At 48.8% G+C, this 15,838-nt stretch overlaps 57 non-coding genes across 57 annotated transcripts; 56 read left to right on the top strand and 1 right to left on the bottom strand.

Moving 5' to 3' along the window:
• The first annotated feature begins 34 nt into the window (after positions 1 to 34).
• On the top strand, positions 35 to 106 carry Trnae-uuc (transfer RNA glutamic acid (anticodon UUC)). Its single transcript has one exon. It is a non-coding gene; the product is annotated as a tRNA-Glu (tRNA).
• A 76-nt stretch (positions 107 to 182) lies between these two features.
• Trnac-gca (transfer RNA cysteine (anticodon GCA)) lies at positions 183 to 254 on the top strand. The gene has a single exon. It is a non-coding gene; the product is annotated as a tRNA-Cys (tRNA).
• Positions 255 to 1,018: 764 nt separating this feature from the next.
• On the top strand, positions 1,019 to 1,100 carry Trnas-aga (transfer RNA serine (anticodon AGA)). Its single transcript has one exon. It is a non-coding gene; the product is annotated as a tRNA-Ser (tRNA).
• A 245-nt stretch (positions 1,101 to 1,345) lies between these two features.
• Positions 1,346 to 1,417, top strand: Trnac-gca (transfer RNA cysteine (anticodon GCA)). Its single transcript has one exon. It is a non-coding gene; the product is annotated as a tRNA-Cys (tRNA).
• Positions 1,418 to 1,491: 74 nt separating this feature from the next.
• On the top strand, positions 1,492 to 1,573 carry Trnas-uga (transfer RNA serine (anticodon UGA)). The gene has a single exon. It is a non-coding gene; the product is annotated as a tRNA-Ser (tRNA).
• An 80-nt stretch (positions 1,574 to 1,653) lies between these two features.
• Trnaf-gaa (transfer RNA phenylalanine (anticodon GAA)) lies at positions 1,654 to 1,726 on the top strand. The gene has a single exon. It is a non-coding gene; the product is annotated as a tRNA-Phe (tRNA).
• A 137-nt stretch (positions 1,727 to 1,863) lies between these two features.
• Trnag-gcc (transfer RNA glycine (anticodon GCC)) lies at positions 1,864 to 1,934 on the bottom strand. Its single transcript has one exon. It is a non-coding gene; the product is annotated as a tRNA-Gly (tRNA).
• Positions 1,935 to 2,050: 116 nt separating this feature from the next.
• Trnat-agu (transfer RNA threonine (anticodon AGU)) lies at positions 2,051 to 2,123 on the top strand. The gene has a single exon. It is a non-coding gene; the product is annotated as a tRNA-Thr (tRNA).
• Positions 2,124 to 2,181: 58 nt separating this feature from the next.
• On the top strand, positions 2,182 to 2,263 carry Trnas-aga (transfer RNA serine (anticodon AGA)). The gene has a single exon. It is a non-coding gene; the product is annotated as a tRNA-Ser (tRNA).
• A 391-nt stretch (positions 2,264 to 2,654) lies between these two features.
• Positions 2,655 to 2,736, top strand: Trnas-uga (transfer RNA serine (anticodon UGA)). Its single transcript has one exon. It is a non-coding gene; the product is annotated as a tRNA-Ser (tRNA).
• A 388-nt stretch (positions 2,737 to 3,124) lies between these two features.
• Positions 3,125 to 3,206, top strand: Trnas-aga (transfer RNA serine (anticodon AGA)). Its single transcript has one exon. It is a non-coding gene; the product is annotated as a tRNA-Ser (tRNA).
• A 97-nt stretch (positions 3,207 to 3,303) lies between these two features.
• Trnae-uuc (transfer RNA glutamic acid (anticodon UUC)) lies at positions 3,304 to 3,375 on the top strand. Its single transcript has one exon. It is a non-coding gene; the product is annotated as a tRNA-Glu (tRNA).
• A 222-nt stretch (positions 3,376 to 3,597) lies between these two features.
• Trnas-uga (transfer RNA serine (anticodon UGA)) lies at positions 3,598 to 3,678 on the top strand. Its single transcript has one exon. It is a non-coding gene; the product is annotated as a tRNA-Ser (tRNA).
• Positions 3,679 to 3,758: 80 nt separating this feature from the next.
• Trnaf-gaa (transfer RNA phenylalanine (anticodon GAA)) lies at positions 3,759 to 3,831 on the top strand. Its single transcript has one exon. It is a non-coding gene; the product is annotated as a tRNA-Phe (tRNA).
• A 456-nt stretch (positions 3,832 to 4,287) lies between these two features.
• On the top strand, positions 4,288 to 4,369 carry Trnas-aga (transfer RNA serine (anticodon AGA)). The gene has a single exon. It is a non-coding gene; the product is annotated as a tRNA-Ser (tRNA).
• Positions 4,370 to 4,466: 97 nt separating this feature from the next.
• Positions 4,467 to 4,538, top strand: Trnae-uuc (transfer RNA glutamic acid (anticodon UUC)). Its single transcript has one exon. It is a non-coding gene; the product is annotated as a tRNA-Glu (tRNA).
• Positions 4,539 to 4,614: 76 nt separating this feature from the next.
• Trnac-gca (transfer RNA cysteine (anticodon GCA)) lies at positions 4,615 to 4,686 on the top strand. The gene has a single exon. It is a non-coding gene; the product is annotated as a tRNA-Cys (tRNA).
• Positions 4,687 to 5,320: 634 nt separating this feature from the next.
• On the top strand, positions 5,321 to 5,393 carry Trnat-agu (transfer RNA threonine (anticodon AGU)). Its single transcript has one exon. It is a non-coding gene; the product is annotated as a tRNA-Thr (tRNA).
• Positions 5,394 to 5,924: 531 nt separating this feature from the next.
• Positions 5,925 to 6,006, top strand: Trnas-uga (transfer RNA serine (anticodon UGA)). Its single transcript has one exon. It is a non-coding gene; the product is annotated as a tRNA-Ser (tRNA).
• An 80-nt stretch (positions 6,007 to 6,086) lies between these two features.
• On the top strand, positions 6,087 to 6,159 carry Trnaf-gaa (transfer RNA phenylalanine (anticodon GAA)). Its single transcript has one exon. It is a non-coding gene; the product is annotated as a tRNA-Phe (tRNA).
• A 456-nt stretch (positions 6,160 to 6,615) lies between these two features.
• Trnas-aga (transfer RNA serine (anticodon AGA)) lies at positions 6,616 to 6,697 on the top strand. Its single transcript has one exon. It is a non-coding gene; the product is annotated as a tRNA-Ser (tRNA).
• A 97-nt stretch (positions 6,698 to 6,794) lies between these two features.
• Trnae-uuc (transfer RNA glutamic acid (anticodon UUC)) lies at positions 6,795 to 6,866 on the top strand. Its single transcript has one exon. It is a non-coding gene; the product is annotated as a tRNA-Glu (tRNA).
• Positions 6,867 to 6,942: 76 nt separating this feature from the next.
• On the top strand, positions 6,943 to 7,014 carry Trnac-gca (transfer RNA cysteine (anticodon GCA)). Its single transcript has one exon. It is a non-coding gene; the product is annotated as a tRNA-Cys (tRNA).
• Positions 7,015 to 7,088: 74 nt separating this feature from the next.
• Positions 7,089 to 7,170, top strand: Trnas-uga (transfer RNA serine (anticodon UGA)). The gene has a single exon. It is a non-coding gene; the product is annotated as a tRNA-Ser (tRNA).
• Positions 7,171 to 7,250: 80 nt separating this feature from the next.
• Positions 7,251 to 7,323, top strand: Trnaf-gaa (transfer RNA phenylalanine (anticodon GAA)). The gene has a single exon. It is a non-coding gene; the product is annotated as a tRNA-Phe (tRNA).
• Positions 7,324 to 7,779: 456 nt separating this feature from the next.
• On the top strand, positions 7,780 to 7,861 carry Trnas-aga (transfer RNA serine (anticodon AGA)). The gene has a single exon. It is a non-coding gene; the product is annotated as a tRNA-Ser (tRNA).
• A 245-nt stretch (positions 7,862 to 8,106) lies between these two features.
• Positions 8,107 to 8,178, top strand: Trnac-gca (transfer RNA cysteine (anticodon GCA)). Its single transcript has one exon. It is a non-coding gene; the product is annotated as a tRNA-Cys (tRNA).
• A 74-nt stretch (positions 8,179 to 8,252) lies between these two features.
• Trnas-uga (transfer RNA serine (anticodon UGA)) lies at positions 8,253 to 8,334 on the top strand. The gene has a single exon. It is a non-coding gene; the product is annotated as a tRNA-Ser (tRNA).
• Positions 8,335 to 8,414: 80 nt separating this feature from the next.
• Trnaf-gaa (transfer RNA phenylalanine (anticodon GAA)) lies at positions 8,415 to 8,487 on the top strand. Its single transcript has one exon. It is a non-coding gene; the product is annotated as a tRNA-Phe (tRNA).
• A 325-nt stretch (positions 8,488 to 8,812) lies between these two features.
• Trnat-agu (transfer RNA threonine (anticodon AGU)) lies at positions 8,813 to 8,885 on the top strand. Its single transcript has one exon. It is a non-coding gene; the product is annotated as a tRNA-Thr (tRNA).
• Positions 8,886 to 8,943: 58 nt separating this feature from the next.
• Trnas-aga (transfer RNA serine (anticodon AGA)) lies at positions 8,944 to 9,025 on the top strand. Its single transcript has one exon. It is a non-coding gene; the product is annotated as a tRNA-Ser (tRNA).
• Positions 9,026 to 9,122: 97 nt separating this feature from the next.
• Positions 9,123 to 9,194, top strand: Trnae-uuc (transfer RNA glutamic acid (anticodon UUC)). Its single transcript has one exon. It is a non-coding gene; the product is annotated as a tRNA-Glu (tRNA).
• A 76-nt stretch (positions 9,195 to 9,270) lies between these two features.
• Positions 9,271 to 9,342, top strand: Trnac-gca (transfer RNA cysteine (anticodon GCA)). Its single transcript has one exon. It is a non-coding gene; the product is annotated as a tRNA-Cys (tRNA).
• Positions 9,343 to 9,578: 236 nt separating this feature from the next.
• Positions 9,579 to 9,651, top strand: Trnaf-gaa (transfer RNA phenylalanine (anticodon GAA)). Its single transcript has one exon. It is a non-coding gene; the product is annotated as a tRNA-Phe (tRNA).
• Positions 9,652 to 10,107: 456 nt separating this feature from the next.
• On the top strand, positions 10,108 to 10,189 carry Trnas-aga (transfer RNA serine (anticodon AGA)). The gene has a single exon. It is a non-coding gene; the product is annotated as a tRNA-Ser (tRNA).
• A 97-nt stretch (positions 10,190 to 10,286) lies between these two features.
• Trnae-uuc (transfer RNA glutamic acid (anticodon UUC)) lies at positions 10,287 to 10,358 on the top strand. Its single transcript has one exon. It is a non-coding gene; the product is annotated as a tRNA-Glu (tRNA).
• Positions 10,359 to 10,434: 76 nt separating this feature from the next.
• Positions 10,435 to 10,506, top strand: Trnac-gca (transfer RNA cysteine (anticodon GCA)). Its single transcript has one exon. It is a non-coding gene; the product is annotated as a tRNA-Cys (tRNA).
• Positions 10,507 to 10,580: 74 nt separating this feature from the next.
• Trnas-uga (transfer RNA serine (anticodon UGA)) lies at positions 10,581 to 10,662 on the top strand. Its single transcript has one exon. It is a non-coding gene; the product is annotated as a tRNA-Ser (tRNA).
• Positions 10,663 to 10,742: 80 nt separating this feature from the next.
• Positions 10,743 to 10,815, top strand: Trnaf-gaa (transfer RNA phenylalanine (anticodon GAA)). The gene has a single exon. It is a non-coding gene; the product is annotated as a tRNA-Phe (tRNA).
• A 325-nt stretch (positions 10,816 to 11,140) lies between these two features.
• Positions 11,141 to 11,213, top strand: Trnat-agu (transfer RNA threonine (anticodon AGU)). The gene has a single exon. It is a non-coding gene; the product is annotated as a tRNA-Thr (tRNA).
• A 58-nt stretch (positions 11,214 to 11,271) lies between these two features.
• Trnas-aga (transfer RNA serine (anticodon AGA)) lies at positions 11,272 to 11,353 on the top strand. The gene has a single exon. It is a non-coding gene; the product is annotated as a tRNA-Ser (tRNA).
• A 97-nt stretch (positions 11,354 to 11,450) lies between these two features.
• Trnae-uuc (transfer RNA glutamic acid (anticodon UUC)) lies at positions 11,451 to 11,522 on the top strand. Its single transcript has one exon. It is a non-coding gene; the product is annotated as a tRNA-Glu (tRNA).
• A 76-nt stretch (positions 11,523 to 11,598) lies between these two features.
• On the top strand, positions 11,599 to 11,670 carry Trnac-gca (transfer RNA cysteine (anticodon GCA)). The gene has a single exon. It is a non-coding gene; the product is annotated as a tRNA-Cys (tRNA).
• Positions 11,671 to 11,744: 74 nt separating this feature from the next.
• Positions 11,745 to 11,826, top strand: Trnas-uga (transfer RNA serine (anticodon UGA)). Its single transcript has one exon. It is a non-coding gene; the product is annotated as a tRNA-Ser (tRNA).
• An 80-nt stretch (positions 11,827 to 11,906) lies between these two features.
• Trnaf-gaa (transfer RNA phenylalanine (anticodon GAA)) lies at positions 11,907 to 11,979 on the top strand. The gene has a single exon. It is a non-coding gene; the product is annotated as a tRNA-Phe (tRNA).
• Positions 11,980 to 12,304: 325 nt separating this feature from the next.
• Trnat-agu (transfer RNA threonine (anticodon AGU)) lies at positions 12,305 to 12,377 on the top strand. Its single transcript has one exon. It is a non-coding gene; the product is annotated as a tRNA-Thr (tRNA).
• Positions 12,378 to 12,614: 237 nt separating this feature from the next.
• Trnae-uuc (transfer RNA glutamic acid (anticodon UUC)) lies at positions 12,615 to 12,686 on the top strand. Its single transcript has one exon. It is a non-coding gene; the product is annotated as a tRNA-Glu (tRNA).
• A 222-nt stretch (positions 12,687 to 12,908) lies between these two features.
• Positions 12,909 to 12,990, top strand: Trnas-uga (transfer RNA serine (anticodon UGA)). The gene has a single exon. It is a non-coding gene; the product is annotated as a tRNA-Ser (tRNA).
• An 80-nt stretch (positions 12,991 to 13,070) lies between these two features.
• Trnaf-gaa (transfer RNA phenylalanine (anticodon GAA)) lies at positions 13,071 to 13,143 on the top strand. Its single transcript has one exon. It is a non-coding gene; the product is annotated as a tRNA-Phe (tRNA).
• Positions 13,144 to 13,468: 325 nt separating this feature from the next.
• Positions 13,469 to 13,541, top strand: Trnat-agu (transfer RNA threonine (anticodon AGU)). The gene has a single exon. It is a non-coding gene; the product is annotated as a tRNA-Thr (tRNA).
• A 385-nt stretch (positions 13,542 to 13,926) lies between these two features.
• On the top strand, positions 13,927 to 13,998 carry Trnac-gca (transfer RNA cysteine (anticodon GCA)). The gene has a single exon. It is a non-coding gene; the product is annotated as a tRNA-Cys (tRNA).
• A 74-nt stretch (positions 13,999 to 14,072) lies between these two features.
• Trnas-uga (transfer RNA serine (anticodon UGA)) lies at positions 14,073 to 14,154 on the top strand. The gene has a single exon. It is a non-coding gene; the product is annotated as a tRNA-Ser (tRNA).
• Positions 14,155 to 14,234: 80 nt separating this feature from the next.
• Positions 14,235 to 14,307, top strand: Trnaf-gaa (transfer RNA phenylalanine (anticodon GAA)). Its single transcript has one exon. It is a non-coding gene; the product is annotated as a tRNA-Phe (tRNA).
• Positions 14,308 to 14,632: 325 nt separating this feature from the next.
• On the top strand, positions 14,633 to 14,705 carry Trnat-agu (transfer RNA threonine (anticodon AGU)). Its single transcript has one exon. It is a non-coding gene; the product is annotated as a tRNA-Thr (tRNA).
• A 58-nt stretch (positions 14,706 to 14,763) lies between these two features.
• On the top strand, positions 14,764 to 14,845 carry Trnas-aga (transfer RNA serine (anticodon AGA)). Its single transcript has one exon. It is a non-coding gene; the product is annotated as a tRNA-Ser (tRNA).
• A 97-nt stretch (positions 14,846 to 14,942) lies between these two features.
• On the top strand, positions 14,943 to 15,014 carry Trnae-uuc (transfer RNA glutamic acid (anticodon UUC)). Its single transcript has one exon. It is a non-coding gene; the product is annotated as a tRNA-Glu (tRNA).
• Positions 15,015 to 15,236: 222 nt separating this feature from the next.
• Positions 15,237 to 15,318, top strand: Trnas-uga (transfer RNA serine (anticodon UGA)). Its single transcript has one exon. It is a non-coding gene; the product is annotated as a tRNA-Ser (tRNA).
• The last annotated feature ends 520 nt before the right edge of the window (positions 15,319 to 15,838 follow it).

The following is a 15,838-nucleotide window of genomic DNA, read 5'->3' as shown; positions in this document are numbered from 1 at the left end:
CATGACATCTAAATTACTTAGTGGTGCGAATGTGTCCCGCATGGTCTAGTGGTTAGGATTTCTGGTTTTCACCCAGGCGGCCCGGGTTCGATTCCCGGTGCGGGAAGTGTACATTTTTTAAGTTAAGTTGCTCTCTCACGCGTTGATGTTATATACCCTGTGCGTGGATTCCGTCCTTGGCTGGGGATATAGCTCAGTGGTAGAGCATTCGACTGCAGATCGAGAGGTCCCTGGTTCAAACCCAGGTGTCCCCTACTAGTTGGCTTTTTGTCCTCTTCGGCACCTGAGTGGTGAGCTGGTGAATTATTCTGGTTACCCAGCAATTTCTGCTGCGATGGCCGAGTGGTTAAGGCGTTAGACTTGAAATCTAATGGGATCTTCCCGCGTAGGTTTGAACCCTACTCGCAGCGAATCTTCAAACATTCTTTTTGATCTGGTCAAGTGTCTATCACAACGTACAAACCTTTGCCATGTGATAGAATTGATCATGGCGGAGATAGCTCAGTTGGGAGAGCGTCAGACTGAAGATCTGAAGGTCCCTGGTTCAATCCCGGGTCTCGGCATTTTATCACTGCCCAGCAGGGCGGTTTGAGGTGGTGAATGCAAGCAGCCGTAGCACTTTTCCTCAGCTATGTTTTTTTATTTATTTTCCTTCCTTTCTTTTTTACGGAGGGTATTTTCTGGTGTAGGTAAAACACGATACATTGGCGGGTAATCGAACCCCGGTCACCCGCGTGGCAGGCGAGAATTCTACCACTGAACCACCAATGCGTTACTACTCATTTCCAAAATTTCCGAGTGACAGTGTATCACGTCCCGGTGTGTTAGTAGCCTTAACGGCATTTCCGACGTGTGATATTGAGATTTTCAAAATCTCCCAACAGGCAGGCGCTGTGGCTTAGCGGTTAAATCGCCTGTCTAGTAAACAGGAGATCCCCGGTTCAAATCCGGGCAGTGCCTTTAGCAGTAATGTTGTGCTTTCTGGTCGGCCTTGTGGCAATGGCCAGCGGTTTGTCAGGCTGCGATGGCCGAGTGGTTAAGGCGTTTGACTAGAAATCAAATGGGATCTTCCCGCGTAGGTTCGAATCCTACTCGCAGCGGACGCAAAAAGGTGTTTTTGACACGAACAGAAAGACAGAGCTAGTTCAAATTGTCAGAAAAAGCATGACATCTAAATTACTTAGTGGTGCGAATGTGTCCCGCATGGTCTAGTGGTTAGGATTTCTGGTTTTCAACCAGGCGGCCCGGATTCGATTCCCGGTGCGGGAAGTGTACATTTTTTAAGTTAAGTTGCTCTCTCACGCGTTGATGTTATATACCCTGTGCGTGGATTCCGTCCGTGGCTGGGGATATAGCTCAGTGGTAGAGCATTCGACTGCAGATCGAGAGGTCCCTGGTTCAAACCCGGGTGTCCCCTACTAGTTGGCTTTTTGTCCTCTTCGGCACCTGAGTGGTGAGCTGGTGAATTATTCTGGTTACCCAGCAATTTCTGCTGCGATGGCCGAGTGGTTAAGGCGTTAGACTTGAAATCTAATGGGATCTTCCCGCGTAGGTTCGAACCCTACTCGCAGCGAATCTTCAAACATTCTTTTTGATCTGGTCAAGTGTCTGTCACAACGTACAGACCTTTGCCACGTGATAGAATTGATCATGGCCGAGATAGCTCAGTTGGGAGAGCGTCAGACTGAAGATCTGAAGGTCCCTGGTTCAATCCCGGGTCTCGGCATTTTATCACTGCCAAGCAGGGCGGTTTGAGGTGGTGAATGCAAGCAGCCGTAGCACTTTTCCTCAGCTATGTTTTTTTATTTATTTTCCTTCCTTTCTTTTTTACGGAGGGTATTTTCTGGTGTAGGTAAAACACGATGCATTGGCGGGGAATCGAACCCCGGTCTCCCGCGTGGCAGGCGAGAATTCTACCACTGAACCACCAATGCGTTACTACTCATTTTCAAAATTTCCGAGTGACAGTGTATCACGTCCCGGTGTGTTAGTAGCCTTAACGGCATTTCAGACGTGTGATATTGAGATTTTCAAAATCTCCCAACAGGCAGGCGCTGTGGCTTAGCGGTTAAAGCGCCTGTCTAGTAAACAGGAGATCCCCGGTTCAAATCCGGGCAGTGCCTTTAGCAGTAATGTTGTGCTTTCTGGTCGGCCTTGTGGCAATGGCCAGCGGTTTGTCAGGCTGCGATGGCCGAGTGGTTAAGGCGTTTGACTAGAAATCAAATGGGATCTTCCCGCGTAGGTTCGAATCCTACTCGCAGCGGACGCAAAAAGGTGTTTTTGACACGAACAGAAAGACAGAGCTAGTTCAAATTGTCAGAAAAAGCATGACATCTAAATTACTTAGTGGTGCGAATGTGTCCCGCATGGTCTAGTGGTTAGGATTTCTGGTTTTCACCCAGGCGGCCCGGATTCGATTCCCAGTGCGGGAAGTGTACATTTTTTAAGTTAAGTTGCTCTCTCACGCGTTGATGTTATATACCCTGTGCGTGGATTCCGTCCTTGGCTGGGGATATAGCTCAGTGGTAGAGCATTCGACTGCAGATCGAGAGGTCCCTGGTTCAAACCCGGGTGTCCCTTACTAGTTGGCTTTTTGTCCTCTTCGGCACCTGAGTGGTGAGCTGGTGAATTATTCTGGTTACCCAGCAATTTCTGCTGCGATGGCCGAGTGGTTAAGGCGTTAGACTTGAAATCTAATGGGATCTTCCCGCGTAGGTTCGAACCCTACTCGCAGCGAATCTTCAAACATTCTTTTTGATCTGGTCAAGTGTCTGTCACAACGTACAGACCTTTGCCACGTGATAGAATTGATCATGGCCGAGATAGCTCAGTTGGGAGAGCGTCAGACTGAAGATACTACCACTGAACCACCAATGCGTTACTACTCATTTCCAAAATTTCCGAGTGACAGTGTATCACGTCCCGGTGTGTTAGTAGCCTTAACGGCATTTCAGACGTGTGATATTGAGATTTTTAAAATCTCCCAACAGGCAGGCGCTGTGGCTTAGCGGTTAAAGCGCCTGTCTAGTAAACAGGAGATCCCCGGTTCAAATTCGGGCAGTGCCTTTAGCAGTATTGTTGTGCTTTCTGGTCGGCCTTGTGGCAATGGCCAGCGGTTTGTCAGGCTGCGATGGCCGAGTGGTTAAGGCGTTTGACTAGAAATCAAATGGGATCTTCCCGCGTAGGTTCGAATCCTACTCGCAGCGGACGCAAAAAGGTGTTTTTGACACGAACAGAAAGACAGAGCTAGTTCAAATTGTCAGAAAAAGCATGACATCTAAATTACTTAGTGGTGCAAATGTGTCCCGCATGGTCTAGTGGTTAGGATTTCTGGTTTTCACCCAGGCGGCCCGGGTTCGATTCCCGGTGCGGGAAGTGTACATTTTTTAAGTTAAGTTGCTCTCTCACGCGTTGATGTTATATACCCTGTGCGTGGATTCCGTCCTTGGCTGGGGATATAGCTCAGTGGTAGAGCATTCGACAGCAGATCGAGAGGTCCCTGGTTCAAACTCGAGTGTCCCCTACTAGTTGGCTTTTTGTCCTCTTCGGCACCTGAGTGGTGAGCTGGTGAATTATTCTGGTTACCCAGCAATTTCTGCTGCGATGGCCGAGTGGTTAAGGCGTTAGACTTGAAATCTAATGGGATCTTCCGCGTAGGTTCGAACCCTACTCGCAGCGAATCTTCAAACATTCTTTTTGATCTGGTCAAGTGTCTATCACAACGTACAGACCTTTGCCATGTGATAGAATTGATCATGGCCGAGATAGCTCAGTTGGGAGAGCGTCAGACTGAAGATCTGAAGGTCCCTGGTTCAATCCCGGGTCTCGGCATTTTATCACTGCCCAGCAGGGCGGTTTGAGGTGGTGAATGCAAGCAGCCGTAGCACTTTTCCTCAGCTATGTTTTTTTATTTATTTTCCTTCCTTTCTTTTTTACAGAGGGTATTTTCTGGTGTAGGTAAAACACGATGCATTGGCGGGGGAATCGAACCCCAGTCTCCCGCGTGGCAGGTGAGAATTCTACCACTGAACCACCAATGCGTTACTACTCATTTCCAAATTTTCCGAGTGACAGTGTATCACGTCCCGGTGTGTTAGTAGCCTTAACGGCATTTCAGACGTGTGATATTGAGATTTTCAAAATCTCGCAACAGGCAGGCGTTGTGGCTTAGCGGTTAAAGCGCCTGTCTAGTAAACAGGAGATCCCCGGTTCAAATCCGGGCAATGCCTTTAACAGTAATGTTGTGCTTTCTGGTCGGCCTTGTGGCAATGGCCAGCGGTTTGTCAGGCTGCGATGGCCGAGTGGTTAAGGCGTTTGACTAGAAATCAAATGGGATCTTCCCGCGTAGGTTCGAATCCTACTCGCAGCAGACGCAAAAAGGTGTTTTTGACACGAACAGAAAGACAGAGCTAGTTCAAATTGTCAGAAAAAGCATGACATCTAAATTACTTAGTGGTGCGAATGTGTCCCGCATGGTCTAGTGGTTAGGATTTCTGGTTTTCACCCAGGCGGCCCGGGTTCGATTCCCGGTGCGGGAAGTGTACATTTTTTAAGTTAAGTTGCTCTCTCACGCGTTGATGTTATATACCCTGTGCATGGATTCCGTCCTTGGCTGGGGATATAGCTCAGTGGTAGAGCATTCGACTGCAGATCGAGAGGTCCCTGGTTCAAACCCGGGTGTCCCCTACTAGTTGGCTTTTTGTCCTCTTCGGCACCTGAGTGGTGAGCTGGTGAATTATTCTGGTTACCCAGCAATTTCTGCTGCGATGGCCGAGTGGTTAAGGCGTTAGACTTGAAATCTAATGGGATCTTCCCGCGTAGGTTTGAACCCTACTCGCAACGAATCTTCAAACATCCTTTTTGATCTGGTCAAGTGTCTATCACAACGTACAGACCTTTGCCATGTGATAGAATTGATCATGGCCCAGATAGCTCAGTTGGGAGAGCGTCAGACTGAAGATCTGAAGGTCCCTGGTTCAATCCCGGGTCTCGGCATTTTATCACTGCCCAGCAGGGCGGTTTGAGGTGGTGAATGCAAGCAGCCGTAGCACTTTTCCTCAGCTATGTTTTTTTATTTATTTTCCTTCCTTTCTTTTTTACGGAGGGTATTTTCTGGTGTAGGTAAAACACGATGCATTGGCGGGGGAATCGAACCCCGGTCTCCCGCGTGGCAGGCGAGAATTCTACCACTGAACCACCAATGCGTTACTACTCATTTCCAAAATTTCCGAGTGACAGTGTATCACGTCTCGGTGTGTTAGTAGCCTTAACGGCATTTCAGACGTGTGATATTGAGATTTTCAAAATCTCCCAACAGGCAGGCGCTGTGGCTTAGTGGTTAAAGCGCCTGTCTAGTAAACAGGAGATCCCCGGTTCAAATCCGGGCAGTGCCTTTAGCAGTAATGTTGTGCTTTCTGGTCGGCCTTGTGGCAATGGCCAGCGGTTTGTCAGGCTGCGATAGCCGAGTGGTTAAGGCGTTTGACTAGAAATCAAATGGGATCTTCCCCCGTAGGTTCGAATCCTACTCGCAGCGGACGCAAAAAGGTGTTTTTGACACGAACAGAAAGACAGAGCTAGTTCAAATTGTCAGAAAAAGCATGACATCTAAATTACTTAGTGGTGCGAATGTGTCCCGCATGGTCTAGTGGTTAGGATTTCTGGTTTTCACCCAGGCGGCCCGGGTTCGATTCCCAGTGCGGGAAGTGTACATTTTTTAAGTTAAGTTGCTCTCTCACGCGTTGATGTTATATACCCTGTGCGTGGATTCCGGGCTTGGCTGGGGATATAGCTCAGTGGTAGAGCATTCGACTGCAGATCGAGAGGTCCCTGGTTCAAACCCGGGCGTCCCCTACTAGTTGGCTTTTTGTCCTCTTCGGCACCTGAGTGGTGAGCTGGTGAATTATTCTGGTTACCCAACAATTTCTGCTGCGATGGCCGAGTGGTTAAGGCGTTAGACTTGAAATCTAATGGGATCTTCCCGCGTAGGTTCGAACCCTACTCGCAGCGAATCTTCAAACATTCTTTTTGATCTGGTCAAGTGTCTATCACAACGTACACACCTTTGCCATGTGATAGAATTGATCATGGCCGAGATAGCTCAGTTGGGAGAGCGTCAGACTGAAGATCTGAAGGTCCCTGGTTCAATCCCGGGTCTCGGCATTTTATCACTGCCCAGCAGGGCGGTTTGAGGTGGTGAATGCAAGCAGCCGTAGCACTTTTCCTCAGCTATGTTTTTTTATTTATTTTCCTTCCTTTCTTTTTTACGGAGGGTCTTTTCTGGTGTAGGTAAAACACGATGCATTGGCGGGGGAATCGAACCCCGGTCTCCCGCGTGGCAGGCGAGAATTCTACCACTGAACCACCAATGCGTTACTACTCATTTCCAAAATTTCCGAGTGACAGTGTATCACGTCCCGGTGTGTTAGTAGCCTTAACGGCATTTCAGACGTGTGATATTGAGATTTTCAAAATCTCCCAACAGGCAGGCGCTGTGGCTTAGCGGTTAAAGCGCCTGTCTAGTAAACAGGAGATCCCCGGTTCAAATCCGAGCAGTGCCTTTAGCAGTAATGTTGTGCTTTCTGGTCGGCCTTGTGGCAATGGCCAGCGGTTTGTCAGGCTGCGATGGCCGAGTGGTTAAGGCGTTTGACTAGAAATCAAATGGGATCTTCCCGCGTAGGTTCGAATCCTACTCGCAGCGGACGCAAAAAGGTGTTTTTGACACGAACAGAAAGACAGAGCTAGTTCAAATTGTCAGAAAAAGCATGACATCTAAATTACTTCGTGGTGCGAATGTGTCCCGCATGGTCTAGTGGTTAGGATTTCTGGTTTTCACCCAGGCGGCCCGGGTTCGATTCCCGGTGCGGGAAGTGTACATTTTTTAAGTTAAGTTGCTCTCTCACGCGTTGATGTTATATACCCTGTGCGTGGATTCCGTCCGTGGCTGGGGATATAGCTCAGTGGTAGAGCATTCGACTGCAGATCGAGAGGTCCCTGGTTCAAACCCGGGTGTCCCCTACTAGTTGGCTTTTTGTCCTCTTCGGCACCTGAGTGGTGAGCTGGTGAATTATTCTGGTTACCCAGCAATTTCTGCTGCGATGGCCGAGTGGTTAAGGCGTTAGACTTGAAATCTAATGGGATCTTCCCGCGTAGGTTCGAACCCTACTCGCAGCGAATCTTCAAACATTCTTTTTGATCTGGTCAAGTGTCTATCACAACGTACAGACCTTTGCCATGTGATAGAATTGATCATGGCCGAGATAGCTCAGTTGGGAGAGCGTCAGACTGAAGATCTGAAGGTCCCTGGTTCAATCCCGGGTCTCGGCATTTTATCACTGCCCAGCAGGGCGGTTTGAGGTGGTGAATGCAAGCAGCCGTAGCACTTTTCCTCAGCTATGTTTTTTTATTTATTTTCCTTCCTTTCTTTTTTACGGAGGGTATTTTCTGGTGTAGGTAAAACACGATGCATTGGCGGGGGAATCGAACCCCGGTCTCCCGCGTGGCAGGCGAGAGTTCTACCACTGAACCACCAATGCGTTACTACTCATTTCCAAAATTTCCGAGTGACAGTGTATCACGTCCCGGTGTGTTAGTAGCCTTAACGGCATTTCAGACGTGTGATATTGAGAATTTCAAAATCTCCCAACAGGCAGGCGCTGTGGCTTAGCGGTTAAAGCGCCTGTCTAGTAGACAGGAGATCCCCGGTTCAAATCCGGGCAGTGCCTTTAGCAGTAATGTTGTGCTTTCTGGTCGGCCTTGTGGCAATGGCCAGCGGTTTGTCAGGCTGCGATGGCCGAGTGGTTAAGGCGTTTGACTAGAAATCAAATGGGATCTTCCCGCGTAGGTTCGAATCCTACTCGCAGCGGACGCAAAAAGGTGTTTTTGACACGAACAGAAAGACAGAGCTAGTTCAAATTGTCAGAAAAAGCATGACATCTAAATTACTTAGTGGTGCGAATGTGTCCCGCATGGTCTAGTGGTTAGGATTTCTGGTTTTCACCCAGGCGGCCCAGGTTCGATTCCCGGTGCGGGAAGTGTACATTTTTTAAGTTAAGTTGCTCTCTCACGCGTTGATGTTATATACCCTGTGCGTGGATTCCGTCCTTGGCTGGGGATATAGCTCAGTGGTAGAGCATTCGACTGCAGATCGAGAGGTCCCTGGTTCAAACCCGGGTGTCCCCTACTAGTTGGCTTTTTGTCCTCTTCGGCACCTGAGTGGTGAGCTGGTGAATTATTCTGGTTACCCAGCAATTTCTGCTGCGATGGCCGAGTGGTTAAGGCGTTAGACTTGAAATCTAATGGGATCTTCCCGCGTAGGTTCGAACCCTACTCGCAGCGAATCTTCAAACATTCTTTTTGATCTGGTCAAGTGTCTATCACAACGTACAGACCTTTGCCATGTGATAGAATTGATCATGGCCGAGATAGCTCAGTTGGGAGAGCGTCAGACTGAAGATCTGAAGGTCCCTGGTTCAATCCCGGGTCTCGGCATTTTATCACTGCCCAGCAGGGCGGTTTGAGGTGGTGAATGCAAGCAGCCGTAGCACTTTTCCTCAGCTATGTTTTTTTATTTATTTTCCTTCCTTTCTTTTTTACGGAGGGTATTTTCTGGTGTAGGTAAAACACGATGCATTGGCGGGGGAATCGAACCCCGGTCTCCCGCGTGGCAGGCGAGAATTCTACCACTGAACCACCAATGCGTTACTACTCATTTCCAAAATTTCCGAGTGACAGTGTATCACGTCCCGGTGTGTTAGTAGCCTTAACGGCATTTCAGACGTGTGATATTGAGATTTTCAAAATCTCCCAACAGGCAGGCGCTGTGGCTTAGCGGTTAAAGCGCCTGTCTAGTAAACAGGAGATCCCCGGTTCAAATCCGGGCAGTGCCTTTAGCAGTAATGTTGTGCTTTCTGGTCGGCCTTGTGGCAATGGCCAGCGGTTTGTCAGGCTGCGATGGCCGAGTGGTTAAGGCGTTTGACTAGAAATCAAATGGGATCTTCCCGCGTAGGTTCGAATCCTACTCGCAGCGGACGCAAAAAGGTGTTTTTGACACGAACAGAAAGACAGAGCTAGTTCAAATTGTCAGAAAAAGCATGACATCTAAATTACTTAGTGGTGCGAATGTGTCCCGCATGGTCTAGTGGTTAGGATTTCTGGTTTTCACCCAGGCGGCCCGGGTTCGATTCCCGGTGCGGGAAGTGTACATTTTTTAAGTTAAGTTGCTCTCTCACGCGTTGATGTTATATACCCTGTGCGTGGATTCCGTCCGTGGCTGGGGATATAGCTCAGTGGTAGAGCATTCGACTGCAGATCGAGAGGTCCCTGGTTCAAACCCGGGTGTCCCCTACTAGTTGGCTTTTTGTCCTCTTCGGCACCTGAGTGGTGAGCTGGTGAATTATTCTGGTTACCCAGCAATTTCTGCTGCGATGGCCGAGTGGTTAAGGCGTTAGACTTGAAATCTAATGGGATCTTCACGCGTAGGTTCGAACCCTACTCGCAGCGAATCTTCAAACATTCTTTTTGATCTGGTCAAGTGTCTATCACAACGTACAGACCTTTGCCATGTGATAGAATTGATCATGGCCGAGATAGCTCAGTTGGGAGAGCGTCAGACTGAAGATCTGAAGGTCCCTGGTTCAATCCCGGGTCTCGGCATTTTATCACTGCCCAGCAGGGCGGTTTGAGGTGGTGAATGCAAGCAGCCGTAGCACTTTTCCTCAGCTATGTTTTTTTATTTATTTTCCTTCCTTTCTTTTTTACGGAGGGTATTTTCTGGTGTAGGTAAAACACGATGCATTGGCGGGGGAATCGAACCCCGGTCTCCCGCGTGGCAGGCGAGAGTTCTACCACTGAACCACCAATGCGTTACTACTCATTTCCAAAATTTCCGAGTGACAGTGTATCACGTCCCGGTGTGTTAGTAGCCTTAACGGCATTTCAGACGTGTGATATTGAGAATTTCAAAATCTCCCAACAGGCAGGCGCTGTGGCTTAGCGGTTAAAGCGCCTGTCTAGTAGACAGGAGATCCCCGGTTCAAATCCGGGCAGTGCCTTTAGCAGTAATGTTGTGCTTTCTGGTCGGCCTTGTGGCAATGGCCAGCGGTTTGTCAGGCTGCGATGGCCGAGTGGTTAAGGCGTTTGACTAGAAATCAAATGGGATCTTCCCGCGTAGGTTCGAATCCTACTCGCAGCGGACGCAAAAAGGTGTTTTTGACACGAACAGAAAGACAGAGCTAGTTCAAATTGTCAGAAAAAGCATGACATCTAAATTACTTAGTGGTGCGAATGTGTCCCGCATGGTCTAGTGGTTAGGATTTCTGGTTTTCACCCAGGCGGCCCGGGTTCGATTCCCGGTGCGGGAAGTGTACATTTTTTAAGTTAAGTTGCTCTCTCACGCGTTGATGTTATATACCCTGTGCGTGGATTCCGTCCTTGGCTGGGGATATAGCTCAGTGGTAGAGCATTCGACTGCAGATCGAGAGGTCCCTGGTTCAAACCCGGGTGTCCCCTACTAGTTGGCTTTTTGTCCTCTTCGGCACCTGAGTGGTGAGCTGGTGAATTATTCTGGTTACCCAGCAATTTCTGCTGCGATGGCCGAGTGGTTAAGGCGTTAGACTTGAAATCTAATGGGATCTTCCCGCGTAGGTTCGAACCCTACTCGCAGCGAATCTTCAAACATTCTTTTTGATCTGGTCAAGTGTCTATCACAACGTACAGACCTTTGCCATGTGATAGAATTGATCATGGCCGAGATAGCTCAGTTGGGAGAGCGTCAGACTGAAGATCTGAAGGTCCCTGGTTCAATCCCGGGTCTCGGCATTTTATCACTGCCCAGCAGGGCGGTTTGAGGTGGTGAATGCAAGCAGCCGTAGCACTTTTCCTCAGCTATGTTTTTTTATTTATTTTCCTTCCTTTCTTTTTTACGGAGGGTATTTTCTGGTGTAGGTAAAACACGATGCATTGGCGGGGGAATCGAACCCCGGTCTCCCGCGTGGCAGGCGAGAATTCTACCACTGAACCACCAATGCGTTAATACTCATTTCCAAAATTTCCGAGTGACAGTGTATCACGTCCCGGTGTGTTAGTAGCCTTAACGGCATTTCAGACGTGTGATATTGAGATTTTCAAAATCTCCCAACAGGCAGGCGCTGTGGCTTAGCGGTTAAAGCGCCTGTCTAGTAAACAGGAGATCCCCGGTTCAAATCCGGGCAGTGCCTTTAGCAGTAATGTTGTGCTTTCTGGTCGGCCTTGTGGCAATGGCCAGCGGTTTGTCAGGCTGCGATGGCCGAGTGGTTAAGGCGTTTGACTAGAAATCAAATGGGATCTTCCCGCGTAGGTTCGAATCCTACTCGCAGCGGACGCAAAATGGTGTTTTTGACACGAACAGAAAGACAGAGCTAGTTCAAATTGTCAGAAAAAGCATGACATCTAAATTACTTAGTGGTGCGAATGTGTCCCGCATGGTCTAGTGGTTAGGATTTCTGGTTTTCACCCAGGCGGCCCGGGTTCGATTCCCGGTGCGGGAAGTGTACATTTTTTAAGTTAATTTGCTCTCTCACGCGTTGATGTTATATACCCTGTGCGTGGATTCCGTCCTTGGCTGGGGATATAGCTCAGTGGTAGAGCATTCGACTGCAGATCGAGAGGTCCCTGGTTCAAACCCGGGTGTCCCCTACTAGTTGGCTTTTTGTCCTCTTCGGCACCTGAGTGGTGAGCTGGTGAATTATTCTGGTTACCCAGCAATTTCTGCTGCGATGGCCGAGTGGTTAAGGCGTTAGACTTGAAATCTAATGGGATCTTCCCGCGTAGGTTCGAACCCTACTCGCAGCGAATCTTCAAACATTCTTTTTGATCTGGTCAAGTGTCTATCACAACGTACAGACCTTTGCCATGTGATAGAATTGATCATGGCCGAGATAGCTCAGTTGGGAGAGCGTCAGACTGAAGATCTGAAGGTCCCTGGTTCAATCCCGGGTCTCGGCATTTTATCACTGCCCAGCAGGGCGGTTTGAGGTGGTAAATGCAAGCAGCCGTAGCACTTTTCCTCAGCTATGTTTTTTTATTTATTTTCCTTCCTTTCTTTTTTACGGAGGGTATTTTCTGGTGTAGGTAAAACACGATGCATTGGCGGGGGAATCGAACCCCGGTCTCCCGCGTGGCAGGCGAGAATTCTACCACTGAACCACCAATGCGTTACTACTCATTTCCAAAATTTCCGAGTGACAGTGTATCACGTCCCGGTGTGTTAGTAGCCTTAACGGCATTTCAGACGTGTGATATTGAGATTTTCAAAATCTCCCAACAGGCAGGCGCTGTGGCTTAGCGGTTAAAGCGCCTGTCTAGTAAACAGGAGATCCCCGGTTCAAATCCGGGCAGTGCCTTTAGCAGTAATGTTGTGCTTTCTGGTCGGCCTTGTGGCAATGGCCAGCGGTTTGTCAGGCTGCGATGGCCGAGTGGTTAAGGCGTTTGACTAGAAATCAAATGGGATCTCCCCGCGTAGGTTCGAATCCTACTCGCAGCGGACGCAAAAAGGTGTTTTTGACACGAACAGAAAGACAGAGCTAGTTCAAATTGTCAGAAAAAGCATGACATCTAAATTACTTAGTGGTGCGAATGTGTCCCGCATGGTCTAGTGGTTAGGATTTCTGGTTTTCACCCAGGCGGCCCGGGTTCGATTCCCGGTGCGGGAAGTGTACATTTGTTAAGTTAAGTTGCTCTCTCACGCGTTGATGTTATATACCCTGTGCGTGGATTCCGTCCTTGGCTGGGGATATAGCTCAGTGGTAGAGCATTCGACTGCAGATCGAGAGGTCCCTGGTTCAAACCCGGGCGTCCCCTACTAGTTGGCTTTTTGTCCTCTTTGGCACCTGAGTGGTGAGCTGGTGAATTATTCTGGTTACCCAGCAATTTCTGCTGCGATGGCCGAGTGGTTAAGGCGTTAGACTTGAAATCTAATGGGATCTTCCCGCGTAGGTTCGAACCCTACTCGCAGCGAATCTTCAAACATTCTTTTTGATCTGGTCAAGTGTCTATCACAACGTACAGACCTTTGCCATGTGATAGAATTGATCATGGCCGAGATAGCTCAGTTGGGAGAGCGTCAGACTGAAGATCTGAAGGTCCCTGGTTCAATCCCGGGTCTCGGCATTTTATCACTGCCCAGCAGGGCGGTTTGAGGTGGTGAATGCAAGCAGCCGTAGCACTTTTCCTCAGCTATGTTTTTTTATTTATTTTCCTTCCTTTCTTTTTTACGGAGGGTATTTTCTGGTGTAGGTAAAACACGATGCATTGGCGGGGGAATCGAACCCCGGTCTCCCGCGTGGCAGGCGAGAATTCTACCACTGAACCACCAATGCGTTACTACTCATTTCCAAAATTTCCGAGTGACAGTGTATCACGTCCCGGTGTGTTAGTAGCCTTAACGGCATTTCAGACGTGTGATATTGAGATTTTCAAAATCTGCCAACAGGCAGGCGCTGTGGCTTAGCGGTTAAAGCGCCTGTCTAGTAAACAGGAGATCCCCGGTTCAAATCCGGGCAGTGCCTTTAGCAGTAATGTTGTGCTTTCTGGTCGGCCTTGTGGCAATGGCCAGCGGTTTGTCAGGCTACGATGGCCGAGTGGTTAAGGCGTTTGACTAGAAATCAAATGGGATCTTCCCGCGTAGGTTCGAATCCTACTCGCAGCGGACGCAAAAAGGTGTTTTTGACACGAACAGAAAGACAGAGCTAGTTCAAATTGTCAGAAAAAGCATGACATCTAAATTACTTAGTGGTGCGAATGTGTCCCGCATGGTCTAGTGGTTAGGATTTCTGGTTTTCACCCAGGCGGCCCGGGTTCGATTCCCGGTGCCGGAAGTGTACATTTTTTAAGTTAAGTTGCTCTCTCACGCGTTGATGTTATATACCCTGTGCGTGGATTCCGTCCTTGGCTGGGGATATAGCTCAGTGGTAGAGCATTCGACTGCAGATCGAGAGGTCCCTGGTTCAAACCCGGGTGTCCCCTACTAGTTGGCTTTTTGTCCTCTTCGGCACCTGAGTGGTGAGCTGGTGAATTATTCTGGTTACCCAGCAATTTCTGCTGCGATGGCCGAGTGGTTAAGGCGTTAGACTTGAAATCTAATGGGATCTTCCCGCGTAGGTTCGAACCCTACTCGCAGCGAATCTTCAAACATTCTTTTTGATCTGGTCAAGTGTCCATCACAACGTACAGACCTTTGCCATGTGATAGAATTGATCATGGCCGAGATAGCTCAGTTGGGAGAGCGTCAGACTGAAGATCTGAAGGTCCCTGGTTCAATCCCGGGTCTCGGCATTTTATCACTGCCCAGCAGGGCGGTTTGAGGTGGTGAATGCAAGCAGCCGTAGCACTTTTCCTCAGCTATGTTTTTTTATTTATTTTCCTTCCTTTCTTTTTTACGGAGGGTATTTTCTGGTGTAGGTAAAACACGATGCATTGGCGGGGGAATCGAACCCCGGTCTCCCGCGTGGCAGGCGAGTATTCTACCACTGAACCACCAATGCGTTACTACTCATTTCCAAAATTTCCGAGTGACAGTGTATCACGTCCCGGTGTGTTAGTAGCCTTAACGGCATTTCAGACGTGTGAAATTGAGATTTTCAAAATCTCCCAACAGGCAGGCGCTGTGGCTTAGCGGTTAAAGCGCCTGTCTAGTAAACAGGAGATCCCCGGTTCAAATCCGGGCAGTGCCTTTAGCAGTAATGTTGTGCTTTCTGGTCGGCCTTGTGGCAATGGCCAGCGGTTTGTCAGGCTGCGATGGCCGAGTGGTTAAGGCGTTTGACTAGAAATCAAATGGGATCTTCCCGCGTAGGTTCGAATCCTACTCGCAGCGGACGCAAAAAGGTGTTTTTGACACGAACAGAAAGACAGAGCTAGTTCAAATTGTCAGAAAAAGCATGACATCTAAATTACTTAGTGGTGCGAATGTGTCCCGCATGGTCTAGTGGTTAGGATTTCTGGTTTTCACCCAGGTGGCCCGGGTTCGATTCCCGGTGCGGGAAGTGTACATTCTTTAAGTTAAGTTGCTCTCTCACGCGTTGATGTTAAATACCCTGTGCGTGGATTCCGTCCTTGGCTGGGGATATAGCTCAGTGGTAGAGCATTCGACTGCAGATCGAGAGGTCCTTGGTTCAAACCCGGGTGTCCCCTACTAGTTGGCTTTTTGTCCTCTTCGGCACCTGAGTGGTGAGCTGGTGAATTATTCTGGTTACCCAGCAATTTCTGCTGCGATGGCCGAGTGGTTAAGGCGTTAGACTTGAAATCTAATGGGATCTTCCCGCGTAGGTTCGAACCCTACTCGCAGCGAATCTTCAAACATTCTTTTTGATCTGGTCAAGTGTCTATCACAACGTACAGACCTTTGCCATGTGATAGAATTGATCATGGCCGAGATAGCTCAGTTGGGAGAGCATCAGACTGAATATCTGAAGGTCCCTGGTTCAATCCCAGGTCTCGGCATTTTATCACTGCCCAGCAGGGCGGTTTGAGGTGGTGAATGCAAGCAGCCGTAGCACTTTTCCTCAGCTATGTTTTTTTATTTATTTTCCTTCCTTTCTTTTTTACGGAGGGTATTTTCTGGTGTAGGTAAAACACGATGCATTGGCGGGGGAATCGAACCCCGGTCTCCCGCGTGGCAGGCGAGAATTCTACCACTGAACCACCAATGCGTTACTACTCACTTCCAAAATTTCCGAGTGACAGTGTATCACGTCCCGGTGTGTTAGTAGCCTTAACAGCATTTCAGACGTGTGATATTGAGATTTTCAAAATCTCCCAACAGGCAGGCGCTGTGGCTTAGCGGTTAAAGCGCCTGTCTAGTAAACAG

This window comes from Hydractinia symbiolongicarpus, chromosome 2 (assembly GCF_029227915.1).
Source record: "Hydractinia symbiolongicarpus strain clone_291-10 chromosome 2, HSymV2.1, whole genome shotgun sequence".
Classification (NCBI taxonomy): Eukaryota; Metazoa; Cnidaria; class Hydrozoa; order Anthoathecata; family Hydractiniidae; genus Hydractinia; species Hydractinia symbiolongicarpus.
The sequence above is the reverse complement of the archived record's forward strand: the minus strand, read 5'-3'. Positions and strand labels throughout refer to the sequence as shown.